At 38.2% G+C, this 12,515-nt stretch overlaps 1 protein-coding gene across 4 annotated transcripts in view; it reads right to left on the reverse strand.

Annotated features, from left to right (window-relative positions):
- TFDP2 (transcription factor Dp-2) overlaps positions 1–12,515 on the reverse strand; it is a 126,630-nt gene that overhangs the window by 82,135 nt on the left and 31,980 nt on the right. Inside the window, exon 1 of one of the 4 annotated variants that reach the window (XM_045539373.1) lies at positions 1,626–1,654. The exons of the other annotated variants lie outside the window; for them this stretch is intronic. The gene's annotated coding sequence lies outside the window, so the exon portion shown is untranslated. Of the gene's footprint in view, positions 1–1,625; positions 1,655–12,515 lie in introns of those variants that run through there. 4 annotated transcript variants of the gene reach the window in all.

Here is a 12,515-nt window from a genome sequence, read left to right on the forward strand (position 1 = left end):
ATGGAAATCTATGGAATCTATGGAAATGTACTAGTAGTGAGTTTAGCAATATAGATCAACATAATCCCAATCAAAATCTCAGCATATATTCTAATAGAAATTTACAAGCTAATTCTAAAATTTATATTAAAATGCAAAGGACTTAGTATAGCCCAAACAACTCTGTACAAAATTGGAGGACTTAACCTACCTGATTTCAAGACTTAATAATCATCTACAGCAGAGTTTCTCAACTTCAGCACTAATGAGGTTTTGGACTAGCTAATTCTTTGTTATAGGAGACTGGTCCTGTGCACTGTATGATGTTAAGCATAATCCCTGCTCTCTAGCCCTACCCAGGGGCAACCTCCCCACCTCACCCCCAGTTCTGAGGATCAAAAATATCTCGAGACACTGACAAATGTCTCCTAGGGGACAAAACAGCCCTTCATTGAGAACCACTGAGCTACATTAACCAAAACAATGTGGTATTGGCATGAAGACAGACATACAGATTGATGGAATAGAAAAGAAGCTAGAAATAGACCCTCATTTGTATAGTCAATTGTTATATAACAACGGTGTAAAAAGTAAATCTGTGGGAAAGGATAATCATCTTTTCAATAAATGATGCTGGAATGACTGGATATTCATATGCAAGTAAAATAAAGCTCACGTTTTATCTCACTGCATATATAAAAATTAACTCAAAACTTATCGACTTAAATTTAAGAGCTCAAACTATAAAACTTCTAGGAAAGTTCTATGAAAATATAGGAATATAAATATGTAACTTCTAGGAAAACACAGGAGAAAGTCTTAGTATTCTTGGCTTAGGCAAAGATTTCTTAAGTAGGACACAAAGAAGCATGAACTATCTTTTTTAATTGATAAACTACACATCAAAATATAAAGCATGCCTGCTCTTCAAATTTACAGTTAAGAAAATAAAAAGACAAACTAAAGCCTGGGAGAAAATATTTGCAAAATACATGTGATAAAGGACTTGTGTCCAGAAAAATAATAAGACAAACCAGCCAGTAAAAAAGGTCAAAAGATTTAAATTGTTATTTAACCAAAGAAGATATGCTGCAGGCAAATAAGCACATGGATAGATTCATAACATCATTAGTCATTAAGGAAATGCAAATTAAAACCACATTAAGGCCAGGTATGGTGGCTCATGCCTATAATCCTAGCACTGTGGGAGGCCAAGGCAGGAGGATTACTTTAGGTCAGGATTTCAAGACAAGCCTGAGCAAGAGCGAGGTCTCGTCTCTACTAAAAATAGAAACAATTAGCCAGGCGTGCTGGTGCTCGCCTGTAGTCCCATCTACTTGGGAGGCTGAGACAGGAGGATTGCTTTAGTCCAGGAGTTTGAGGTTGTTGTGAGCTAGGCTGATGCCATGGTACTCTAGCCTGGACAACGGAGTGAGACTCTGCCTCAAAAAAAAAAAAAAAAAAAAAGACACCAAACAAACTCACTTGAATAGCTAAAATGAAAAAAGACTGACTATACCAAGTGCTGGCAAAGACACAGGGCAACTAGAACTCATACAGATTGCTGGTGGGAATACCAATTTATACAGACACTTTGGGAAACATGTTTGGTGATTTCTTACAAAGTTAACCATATACATACTTACCATATGACCCAGCAATTCCACTTCTAGGTATTTACCTTAGAGAAATGAAAACTTACATCAACACATAAGCTTATATTTGAATGTTCATAGCAGTTTTATTAATAATAGTCCACAACTGAAAACAATACAAATGCTCATCAACTCATGAATGGATAAACAAATTGTGGTACATCATACAATAGAATATTATTCAGCAATAAAAAAAGAACTGCTGATACACACAACACGCATAAATCTCAAAAGCATTATGCTAATGTAAGACCAAAGGTAACTCCATGACAGGCTAGGCTTCCTGGAATAGGCCTAAGTTTCGGTTTCCCCGGCGCGGGCCCTCCCCTTCCCTGAAATGACACCGATGACCACCGGAGGATCCCGAGACTTGGAGCCGACCAATCAGGAGTTAACGTGACCTTGGAACCGACCAATCAGGAGCTGACATGGTCAGCCAGTCTTGAGGGAACAAATGAACTGAGGGAGGGAGGGGGGATGGTGTGCCCAGCGTATGTAACCTACTGAAAAGTATAAAAGCTTAATTTTTACCCCAGGGCGGGGTCCTGGTTCGTGGAGAGGCCACTGCATTGGTGCTCTGGGACTTGGACCCTAGCTTGAGCTAGCCAATAAACTCCTTTGCCTTTTGCAGCCTCGGTGACTCTGCCTCTCTGTTCCTGGAGTGAGGGAAACTGGTTCTAACACTAAGTATAAGGATACAGACATAAGTGACATTAATAAAATATCCAGAAATACCACCTACAGCTAAAAATAATTATGATTTTCAGTAACTTGTTTTGGCTGTATGAATCATTGGTACTTACTATCTTTTGTTATTTAATTTATGTGTCAGTTCTCCTTAAATCAACTATAAGCCTCTGCTATAGGGGTTATAGTGTATCTCTGGGTAGCACTTCATCATATTAATTACAACACCTCACATTTGTATATCAGTGCACAGGTTTCATAATTCCCATTCAATAAAACAACTGAAATGTGGTCTACATATTGTAATGGAGTCAGGATGCCTGGGTTCAAATCTCAGTGGGCTACTTGGGTAATCTGTAATAAGTCATTTAACCTATGAGATTCACTTTCCTTATTCATGAAACAGAAAAGCATGGCGTAAAGTGAGGAGTGCTGGGGACACAGTGATGGTACAACTAGCAATCTGAATGTACATGAGGCTACTACGGACAGAAATCTCCCGAAGAGCAAAGGGCCAAAGTTATTCTTGGACTTGATTTTCCAAAGAACCACAGACTGAGAAAGCGGGACATCATGAGCCTTCTGATCTTTTAGATTTTAAGCAGGAGATATTGGAAAAGTCACCACAGAGATAACTGGGTTGTGGCAGACAACAATCACAGAAACATCCATTTTTGATCCTGCAACAGTCTCCTCCTATCATTGGGAATGGGAGTCAGCAAACACTGAATTATTTACCTACATATAGGGAAAATGAGCTATTTTAGAACAGTATAAAACAGGTTAATTTTACTCTACTGGTGTGTTGTTGCTATAGTAATCTATCTCAGTAAGAGAGAAATCGTAGGTTCAGATATTTGGTATCTGTGCTAGGCTGAGAATCTACAATTGGTGGAATTACAAATGCCTATAAATCAAAAGCCAGAATTCCTCAAAGAATTACATTATAGGAGGCCCAAGAAGCTTTATTAGGGATTTGCTGTGTACCCACCAGGTGCCCAAAACAGGCACTATCCTAGGCGAGATCACTTGTTTTATCATTTAATCCTCACAATAGCCCTTATGAGATAGTATAATTACTCCTGTTTTAGAGATGAGAAAACTGACAGTTTGAAACACGACTAAGTAATTTGCCTAAGAAGTCACCTTTAGTATTTGACAAGGCTAACATTCAAAGTCAGAGTTATTTGATTCCACATCCTTACTGCTACTTAAAACCTATTACCACTACATAAAACCCCAGCTTCCAATTATTGAAGCTAACATAGTTTCTATAAAATAGTATACTTTATAATTTCTTTGATTTCTTTTCTGCTTCCAAGGTAGGAAACAGATATTACCTCCAGCTATCAGAAGGGGAAACTGAACCTATAGACACAGTGATAAAGCCAAGTTCTTGAATCCTGGAATTCCTGGCCCTTTCTCTGCATTAACATTCTCCTGAGATTCATTATAACAACAATGATGAGAAAGAAGAGAAGCCGGAGGAGAAAAAGCATATGCAATTATAAGACCAAGTGTTTTCATTCTTTGAATAGCCCACATGTATTTATTGAGTACTTACTAAACATCAAGCACAGTGCTTGGCACTGAGGATACAACAGTGAATAAGAAAAAACAAGACAGTTTATTCCCATAGGGAAGTTTCGCCCTAGTGGGAGGATAATGACAACTAAATTGACAATTAAAATATAGTGCAGTAAATACAGAAATGGGATAACACAAAGTGCCATAGGCTCACAGAGAAGACTAAACCCAGAAAGGGTGCAGATAGGGCTACGTGATAAATATTAATACAAGACACTCAGTTAAATTTGAATTTCCGATGAACAATGAATAATTTTTTAGTAAAAGTATGCACCAAACATTGTCCTGTATTTTTATTTGCTATATCTGGCAACCCCAGGTGGAAGTGATATTTAGAAAAGCATCTCAAAATAAATGATACCTAAAATAAAAACTGAACTACTATTACTTGTCCCCAACAAATCTGGACCCTGAAAAAGTATGTTACGTGCTGTCCTATGCAGACGACAATGTGACAAGGATCTCTGGCCTTCTGACTGCAGCCAGTGAGAAACTGAGGGCTCCTGCCAGTAGCCATGTAAATGACCCATCTAAGAAGCAGATCTTCTAGCTATAATCCAGCCTTCAGATAACTACAACCTCATGAGGGACTTTGAGACAGAATTAGATAACCCATTTGCGGATTCCCCATCCTCAGAGATTGTGTGAGATAAATATTTGTTTAAAACTCTTAAATTTTGGCCGGGCGCAGTCACTCATGCCTGCAATCCTAGCACTCTGGGAGGCTGAGATGGGTGGATCACTCGAGGTCAGGAGTTAGATACCAGCCCGAACAAGAGCGAGATCCCCATCTCTACTAAAAATAGAAAGAAATTAGCGGGCCAACTAAAAATATATAGAAAAAATTAGCTGGGCATGGTGGCACATGCCTGTAGTCCCAGCTAGTTGGGAGGCTGAGGCAGAAGGATTGCTTGAGCCCAGGAGTTTGAGGATGCTGTGAACTAGGCTGATACCACGGCACTCTAGCCCAGGCAACAGAGTGAGATTCTGTCTCAAAAAAAAAAACCAAAAAAAAAAAAAAAACTCTTAAGTTTTGAGCAATTTGTTATGCAACAGTAAGTAATGCTCTGCCCATTAGAGGAGTACTGTGTCCCTTATGAATGGAACTATACTAGTACCCCATCATGCTTATTGTTGGGCTGGGAGGAGCCACCATCAGTGACCTCAGCAAGAATGAGGTGGTGGATCCAGAGGCGCCACAGCTGGGACTGTCAGTCAACTATGCTTCCCACCGGCAGGAGATCTGAACGGTGCATTACCACGGCAACCACAGGATTATGAAATGTTTATTAGCTACAGCACATGCTTTCTGAAACAAAATAATAAGATCATTTTTAAAGAAGAATATTTTTAAAATTTCTTTAAATTCAACTTAATCACTTGAGAGAACTATATGAAAATGGAAATAAAAACAAAATAATAGTGAAAATTAGCAAAGCTAAGAAAACTCCAAATCTTGGATTTGCTCTGGTTAGTAGCTTGATTTCATATGTGCTAAGAATTGATACTGCTCTGCCAACCAATGAAATAATTTGTTCCTGGGTGGGTTGCTTTGTCTCTCTGATTCAGAAAGGAATTTCTGAAACCTAAGGACAATGTGCAATGAGGAGCTATGAGCTGTGGTTAATCAACTAATCCAGAATATCTAAGAGCACTCTGGTGAAACAATTTAAGCATTGTGAATTCCATAAACTACTGTATTCCAAAAGATAAGTTTAAGTGAATATATTTCGAACAATCTACTGAGAACAGAAAAATGTCACAGAAAGACTTTTCCCTCTTTTTCCAAAAATACAGGCTGAGTTGAGAGGGAGTGGAAATAACTGTAGAACTAAATATGGCTACCCAGGGAGAGGCTAAGAAATTTTCCTCTTTGACCACAGCCCCTAGATTCAGTTCCTCAGCTTTGTAAAGTTTTCTATCCACACCATCACAGAGTTCATGCTATTATGACATATTTTTCCCCGTGCCAGTTCAATACCAATTGTTGAGCTCAGTATATATTTATGTGGAAATCCTTTAAGGTCTATGTACCAGATAGATCAGATGTCACTTTTCCCCTTATGGCTTGCAAAATAATCACAATTATCTTAGAAGATCTCCGTCTCAAATTTCACAGAAATCAAGATAAGGATATTGCCTTAAAGGTCTTACATTTGTATGAGAATATAATCCAGTGATTTAAGTTATGAAAATAAGTAATTCAAAATCTAAGCTGTTAGAACTTGAAATTATTCTGAGCCGTAGAGGAATGTGATTACAGAGCCTGAGTCATGTGACAGGTGGCTATAACCTAGGCAGCTGTAACCTTTGTTTCTCTGATTATAGATTAGCCATCTTCCTTACCTACATTGTTTTGTAAAATGTTGCAAATGACTAAAGGAAGCAAAGGAAGACCTCTGCCCTCTTTCCTAATTGTCTAAAATGGAACTTTAAATAGACTCTCAAATTGAAAAGGAAATGAAAAAAGCTGTACAGAAAACAAACTGTAACTAATAAAATTGTTCTAACTCATAAACTAGCCCACTATAGAAAAATATTATAATCCTACTAAATTTCTTTGTTTTCTGCTTATATAAGCTAGACCTTAACTTTCACCGTTGGAGCACTGACCCCATTCCTTTGGAGTCTATGTAACCCGAATGGCTATTCTCAGCTTTGTGCTTGAATAAACTCTTTAAAAATTGGATTCTGATACTTTCAATTATTTCAGGTTGACAAAGTAAAGCCTGATCCAACCTGTGTTTTCTAGACATTTCTATGTAAATTAATATTTTTTAGTGCTTTATTCTCAAAATATCCAATTTATTTAAAAATTACCTTGGTATTCCAACCCTAGATAGCCAAAGAAAGAACACAGTGATCAAAACAAACAAAATGTAGAGTATCTTTGAATTCAAGTACCTGATAATGAATGGCTTTTACATACAACACTTCTGACACCAAATTGTGGGGTTTTTTAAATCACACCAACCAATTCTCCAATCTTCCAGACACCAACTAGGTGTCCAACAAATCAATTCCATTCTGATAGCAACTACCTGGAGTTAGCCCAGACCCCACAGATTAAGGGGTCGGTCCTGCTCACCACTTCAGATGCCAGCCACAAATGGTGTGCCCAAGCTACTCTCATTTCTGCCTACAGACTACAAATTCACGGGTTCCCATGACCCCTCCTCAGTTTCAGTAATTCACTACAATGACTCACAGAACTCAGGAAAGTATTTCACTTACTATTACCAGTTTGTTACAAAGGAACACACTCAGGGATACAACAGTCAAAAGGAAGAGATGCATGGGGAGGTGTACAGAGCTGCCATGCTCTCTCTAGACATTCCACCCTCCCAGTACCTCCATGTATTCACCAACCTGGAAATTCTCCAAACCCTGTCATTTATGGAGATTTCTCTATGTAAGCATTTTTTTTTTTTTTTTTGAGACACAGTCTTGTTCTGTTGCCCCAGGTAGAGTGCAATGGCATCACTGTAGCTCACTGCAACCTCCAATTCCTGGGCTCAAGAGAGTCTCCTGTCTCAGCCTCCTGAGTAGCTGGGACTATAGGCACAAGCCACCAAACCTGGCTAATTTTTTTCTATTTTTAATAGAGATGGGGTCTCGATCTTGTTCAGGCTGGTTATGTAAGCATGATTGATTAAATCATTGTCCTTTGGTGATTATCTCAATTTCCAGCCCTAATCTCTCCCCGGAAGGGGAGGGGCGGGGCAGGGGAGGGAGGGAGGGTGGGGAGCGCGCTGAAAGTTCCAACCCTTGGTCTTTTTGGCACCAGCCTCATCCTAAGGTATATGGGGACCCCAGCCAGTAATCTTCTCATTAGTGTACAAAAGACACTCATCACTCTAAAGACTCCAGGGATTTTAGAAACTGTGTGTGAGGTACTGGAGACAAATAACAAACATTTATTTTTTATTATACACACTGATATTACAGAATAAAGCAGCAGTTATTTAGCTGCTTTTCTACAGAAACTGGTAGCAGTTACAGATTTACTTTGATCCAATTATATATAAATTGATACACATATCAAACAAAGTCTTGGAGTTTTAGGCCTAAACCCCATGCATTTGTTCATGGCCAATCTACCACAGTTAAGATTTTGCAATGACCCGCCGGGCATGGTGGCTCACGCCTGTAATCCTAGCACTCTGGGAGGCTGAAGCGGGTGGATTGTTTGAGCTCAGGAGTTCAAGACCAGCCTGAGCTAGAGCAAGACCCCATTCTACTAAAAAAATAGAAAGAAATTATCTGGATAACTAAAATTATATATAGAAAAATTAACCGGGCATGGTGGCACATGCCTGTAGTCCCAGCTACTTGGGAGGCTGAGGCAGTAGGATTGCTTGAGCCCAGGAGTTTGAGGTTGCTGTGAGCTAGGCTGATGCCGTGGCACTCTAGCCTGGGCAACAGAGTGAGACTCTGTCTCAAAAAAAACACAAGATTTTGCAATGACCATATCAATGTTTCTTAACAATTGGGTGGCATTTATTTGCCAGTGATTTCACAATTTTACCTTTCTCCTTTCTGCTTTGTCTATATGAAGTTAACTTGAGAGAAGTTCCCAACAAAATCTGAAAAGAGAAAAACCTAACAACTAAATGTTTTCATTGTTCATCTACTCGACAAATACATACCAAGCCCCTATGAGACAGGTACTATGCTAAGTTACTTTGTCTCAAGAGCCTGCCATTACAATATAATCTTAAAAGACGAATGAGGCTAATAACATTCTGTATTTATTTATTTAAATTATACTTAAATATAGAAAAATATGTATATTTGCATATAGACAGTTTTTTAATTGTTTTGTGCCTTCCACCTTGTTCTAAAGACAAATTCTGAGAACTACATACATAGGGTTGGAATAAGGGTACCAGTGGATAAAATAGAAAGAAAACCAACAGTTAAGAGCCTTTCAAAGTTATTAAAGCTCTAAAAGTAACACAATAATCTGTGTAGTGCTTTACAAATATTATATTATTTGAGTCTAGTCGTGTTCTTGGTTACAACAATCAACAGAGTCTGACTATCAACTTACTTGTCAGTGCCAAAAAATTTGACTCAGTCTACTGAAGGATTTTGATTTATTTTATTTTATTTTATTTTATTTTATTTTGAGACAGAGTCTCGCTTTGTTGCCTGGGCTAGAGTGAGTGCCGTGGCGTCAGCCTAGCTCACAGCAACCTCAAACTCCTGGGCTTAAGCAATCCTACTGCCTCAGCCTCCCGAGTAGCTGGGACTACAGGCATGCGCCACCATGTCTGGCTAATTTTTTCTATATATATTTTAGTGTATATAGATAATTTCTTTCTATTTTTAGTAGAGACAGGGTCTCACTCTTGCTCAGGCTGGTCTCGAACTCCTGACCTTGAGTGATCCACCCGCCTCGGCCTCCCAGAGTGCTAGGATTACAGGCGTGAGCCACCGCGCCCAGCTTGAAGGATTTTTATATGACAATATATCTTCAATTTTATAGCTGAACTCAACAGGAAAATAGCATTCAATTATAAAAATATACTTGACAGGCCGGGTGCGGTGGCTCATGCCTGTAATCCTAGCACTCTGGGAGGCCATGATGGGTGGACCGTTTGAGCTCAGGAGTTCAAGGCCAGCCTGAGCAAGAAAGAGATCCCATCTCTACTAAAAATAGAAAGAAATTAGCTGGACAACTAAAAATATATTCAAAAAAAATTTGCTGTGCATGGTGGTACATGCCTGTAGTCCGAGCTACTCGGGAGGCTGAGGCAGAAGGATTGCTTGAGCCCAGGAGTTTGAGGTTGCTGTGAGCTAGGCTGACGCCATGGCACTCTAGCCCAGGCAACAGAGTGAGACTCTGTCTCAAAAAAAAAAAAAATATATATATATATATATACATACACACACACACACACACACACACACACACACATACTTGACAAACTCAAACCGAATCTCGTTAGATGTCATGTTATAGGATATTACATTAACACTTGAGTCTTTAAATATTAAGTGTATGGTATTTTTAGGATCCATAATCATAACCTTGGATCAGATTATAATATCCTTTGATACATTTTGTAAAATCCTTCTTATAATTAAGCTCCTTAAAATGAAGGTAAAATATATTTGATACTGAGATGCATACTACAATAAGTTTTAGCATAATTTACAACCAAAAATATGTGAATGGTCCTCAATTCATTAAGAATGTATTTGTGGCTGGATGTGGTGGCTCACACCTGTAATTCTAGCACTATGGGAGGTGGAAGGGAAAAGATTGCTTGAAGTCAGGAGTTCAAGACCAGCCTGAGCAAGAGTGAGACCTTGTCTCTACTAAAAATAGAAAAATTTAGCTGGGTGTGGTGGTGTGCGCCTATTGTCCCAGCTACTCAGGAGGCTGAGGCAGGAGGATGGCTTGAGCCCAGGAGTTTGAGGCTGCAGTGAGCTATGATGATGCCACTGCACTCTATCCAGGGTGACAGAAAAAAAAAAAAAAGAATTCATTTATATCATGGAAATTAAATTAAAGCCACAATGCATTACTACTGCATACCCACCATACTGAGTATAAGGAAAGAGATGAAAAATACTGTGATGGTTAATTTTTATGTGTTAACTTGACTGGGCTAACGTATGACTAGGTAGTGGAAAAAAACATTATTTCTGGGTGATCTGTGAGGGTGCTTCTGGGAAAGATTAGTATTTGAATCAGAAGACCAAATAAAGAAGTTCACTCTCATCAATGTAGAAGGGCATCATCTAACTGTTGAAGGCCTAGATAGAGCAAAAAGGCAAAAAAAAAAAAAAAGGGAGAATATGCTTCTGTTTGAGCTCGAACATCCATCTTCTCTTGTCCTCAGGCGTTGGCACTCCTAGTTCTTGGGCCTTTGGAGTAGGATTGGGATTTACAGTATCAGCCCCTCTAGTTCTTGGGCCTTCAGACTTGGACTGGGATTTGTACCACTGGGTTTCCTAGTTCTGGGCCTTCAGACTTGGACTGAATTACACCACCAGCTTTCTGGGTTCTCCAGGTGGCAGATGACAGATCTTAGGACTTCTTAGCTCCGTAATTGCATAAGCCAATTCCTATCGTAAATCTATCTCTCTCTCTATATATAAAATACACACACACACACACACACACACACACACACAGTTGACTTCTGAACATGGGTTTGAACTCTGTGGGTCCATTTATACACAGGTTGTCTTCTGCCTCTGCCACCTGAGACAGCAAAATCAATCCCTCCTTTCCTCTTCCTCCTCAGCCTGCTCAACACGAAGCCAATAAGGATGAAGACCTTTATGATAATCCACTTCCACTTAATGAAGAGTAATATATTTTATCTTCCTTATAATTTTCTTAATAACGTTTTCTTTTTTCTAGCTTACTTTATTATAAAAATACAGTATATAATACATATAACCTACAAAATATGTGTTAATTGACTGTTTATGTCATCAGTAAGGCTTTTGGTCAATAGTGGACTATTAGTAGTTAAGTTTTTAGGGAGTCAAAAGTTTTACGCAGATTTTCAACTGTGCAGGGGGTCAGTACCCTTAACCTCCATGTTGCTCAAGGGTCAACGGCGTATGTATGTATATTTGTGTGTATATATGCATAAATATGTACACACATATAAAATCAATAGGAGAGATATCTTATTGGTTTTATTTCTTTATATAACCCTGAGTAATATACATCAGGTATTGGCAAGGATGTAGAGGAACAGGAATCCTCACATACTGCCTGCTGGTGGAAGTGTAAATTGGTATAACCACTTTGGAAAAAGTCATCTGGAAGTATCTACTAAAGCTGAACCCTAACCAAAAAATTCCAAACCTAGGTATATGCCCTACAGAAGTGCACACATGTGTTCACCAAAAGACATGGACTAGAATGTTTATGACATCCCTAATCACAATATCTGAAACTTAAAACTACCCAAATGCCCCAGAACATCAGAATGAATAAATAAATTATGGTTTATTCACACAATGGAATATTACATAACAATGAGAAAGGATGAGCTACAACCACATATAGCAACATGGATAAATCTCACAAACTTAATATTGAGCAAGAGAAGCCAGTCACAAGTCATAAATACTATACAAATTACATTTATATAAAGTATAAAAACAGACAAAAATAATCTATGCTTTTAGAAGTCATGATAGCAGCTACCCTTGAAAGGGAGCATAAGGCATGCTTCTGGGGTACTGGTAATATTCCGCTTCTAGATATAAATGCTGGTTTATGAAACTTCACTGAGCTGTATACTTTTATTTGTACTTTTATATATATAAAAACTTGAAATATATATATAAATACAAAATATGAATATTTTAACTATAAAAGTAATAACCTACTATGAATATATTACAAAATACAGAAAAGAATACATAGTAACAATCATAATCTCACATTCTATCTTTTTTTTCTTCTTTTTTTTTATATTTTCATTTTGTCTTTTTCGCTTCCTGTTTATGATCAATAATCTCACATTCTAAAGAGACCATTAATCATATGGTGAAATTTATTTTCTTAGGATAGAAACCTAGAGGTAGAATTACAGGAGACAATGTGTTTCCATTAAAATTAGTAAAAGG

Source organism: Lemur catta, chromosome 1, assembly GCF_020740605.2.
Source record: "Lemur catta isolate mLemCat1 chromosome 1, mLemCat1.pri, whole genome shotgun sequence".
Classification (NCBI taxonomy): Eukaryota; Metazoa; Chordata; class Mammalia; order Primates; family Lemuridae; genus Lemur; species Lemur catta.